This window comes from Neopelma chrysocephalum, unplaced genomic scaffold (genome assembly GCF_003984885.1).
Source record: "Neopelma chrysocephalum unplaced genomic scaffold, ASM398488v2 Primary Assembly neopelma1_97010, whole genome shotgun sequence".
NCBI lineage: Eukaryota > Metazoa > Chordata > Aves > Passeriformes > Pipridae > Neopelma > Neopelma chrysocephalum.
Window position 1 is genome coordinate 868,516 of NW_020925652.1, and position 2,499 is coordinate 871,014.

Here is a 2,499-nt window from a genome sequence, read left to right on the forward strand (position 1 = left end):
CAGGCAGTGCCCTCAGCCCTGCTGGGCTGTGCAGAGGAGCTGCTCCTGGGCAGAGCTGTCTCTCTGCAGTGCTGCCCGCTTGCCAGGAGCTCCCTGTGTGCCAGGAGCCTGGCCCAGCTGAGCAGCACAGCAAGAGCCAAAGGCAGCCCTTTCTCTGCCCCTCTGGGTTCCCTGCAGGTGTCCCTGGGGCTCCACTGGGAGGGTGGAGCTGCTGTTGGACATGAGCTTCCTCTGGGCATCAGGAACTGTCCAAGGAGGAAAAGGCAGTGAAAACTTTGGGAGAGATTTCCTAGATCAAAGCCCATGAATTCCTCTGAGCATCTACCCTCATCCCAAGTATCTGCAGTCACACATATGTAGATTCTGGACTGTAGAAGGCAGGCTTAGCATGACTTTAAGATGATTTCTTCTGAATTTTTTGATTTATTTTTCTACTGCCAGGTCTGACAGCTGTGTCACAGTGACACGGGGGGGGCATCATGGAACCAAACGAACCCTGAGACATTTCAGAATCCCATGTGCGTTGGGTCTGTCTGAGCTGGAGTTCATTTTCTCACTGCAGCCGTCACAGTGCTGTGCTTTGCATTGGGAGCTAGCAAGGGGTTAATCACACCAGTGCTTTGGCAACTGCTGAGCAGGGCTGGCACAGCATCCGCATTGTCAGCTTCCTCCCTTGAATCAGGGGCAAGATCATGGGTGGGGATACAGACAGGCCAGTTGAGCCAAATTGACCAAAGGGTTTTGGCAGAATATATGGTGTCAGCTCAGCTACAAAAGCTCAGGAAAGGAACAGGAAAGGAGGGAAATCCATTTTTTTACAATACTTGCCTTCTGAACGGCCTCTCTGTGTGGTGAAGCCCTGCTTCCCGTGAAGTGGCCAGGCATCGCTGCTGACGGGAAGTAGAGAATAAATCTTTTTATTTTCCTCTTCACTTATGCATACACAAACTTTGGCTTTTGCTTTAGTAAAGTACCTGATCTCAAGGTAGAAGTAATTTTCCATCTTATTTTGTCTCTTCCTGTCTGGCTGGGAAGGGCAGCGATAGAGCGGCTTGGTGGGCACCTGGCATCCAGACAAGGTCAACCCACTGCAACATTGCAGGGTCTCGTGGAACCAAAGGACTGCTGGGACACTGGGGGACTCACGGAATCAAGTGGGCGTTGTGATACTGCCCTGGATCATGGAAGTAAATGTTCCCTGGGAAACTACAGAAAAACAGGGAATTAAGGGACGTCATTGGGATGTACGAGACCTCATGGAATTAAACAAATCCTGGGATATCTTTGGAACTTCATGGAATCAAAGGGGTAAAACAAAAGAATTAAACCCAATGACCAGAAACCATTGGATCGAACATTTCTTTAATATGCCAGCTGGGGATTCATGGGGGTACTCTGCCATGCATGAATCAAAGAATCAGTATAAATTTTGGAATATAAACACAGTGATACTTGAAAGATCCCCCCTTCACAAGCAGTCCATAATTATGTTATGATTTTGGGGTCAAATAGCATCTTGGATTTTATTCGTGGAGCGAGACTGCCATCTAGCGTCCATTTCTTCTGGGAGGGGCAGTCATTTTCGCAGAGTGGTCTTCTCGCTTAGCAGGCCTCGTAGCATCTCTGATTGATCTATCCGACCTCTAACCCCTAAACTAAATGTTCTAGGACCAGCTAAGACATGTGTCTTAGAACTTCCCATTTGCTTAAACAATGTTTAATTGACTTTCTTCTTAACAGAACAATCTCTTATTAAACAAGTTTTCTGAGACATGTAAGCTAATTTCTTGGAGATGGGCAAACGACAGACTCTCTATTGGTTTCCATGTATCATCTACATTCTCTCTCCTAAAACTAATTGTAGAATTAAAAGAAAAGACCACTACCATGCCAAGAAAGCAAATCCCATTGTTGATTAGGATATCATTTTTATCTAGGAAAAAACTTCTGATTTACTAAGTCGTTTAGAAAGGAGATCCTCTCTCATTTCAGTGCCATTGTGACAAATATGGGGCCTCATGTAACACATGGAAAACTGAACACTGCAGATTCCCATGGAATCAAGGGGCCATTGTGACATTCTAGGGTCTCATGGAAGAGGAAGGCCCTGCAGAGAGACCTCAAATCAGAGGTTTGGGCAATCATCAAGCAGAGGAAGTTCAACAAAGAGAAGTGCCGGATTCTGTCCCTGGGATGGGGCAACTCCGGATGTACGGACAGACTGGGAATGACATGCTGCATAGCAGTGCTGGAAAATGGCCTCTGGGGTCCTGGTGGATGGCCAGTTGGCCAAGAGTCAGTGGTGCCCTGGCGGGGGCTCACTGTTCGGTCACACAAGGGTTTTCAGACACACGAGTCCTTCCCTTGCACACACAAACAGACAGTTCATGGCAGCAGGGGCAGTATCTCCTGGGGCTCCTGCTGCCACGCCCGGAGCCTGGATGCACCTCAGCCCTGTGGGGTGCCACCTGCTCTGCCACTATCTGAGATGCCCACGGC

The 2,499-nt window shown here is 48.3% G+C and overlaps 1 long non-coding RNA gene across 1 annotated transcript; it reads left to right on the forward strand.

Moving 5' to 3' along the window:
• The first annotated feature begins 203 nt into the window (after positions 1–203).
• On the forward strand, positions 204–1,342 carry LOC113960994. The gene is made up of 2 exons (XR_003532166.1): positions 204–738; positions 769–1,342. It is a non-coding gene; the product is annotated as an uncharacterized LOC113960994 (long non-coding RNA).
• The last annotated feature ends 1,157 nt before the right edge of the window (positions 1,343–2,499 follow it).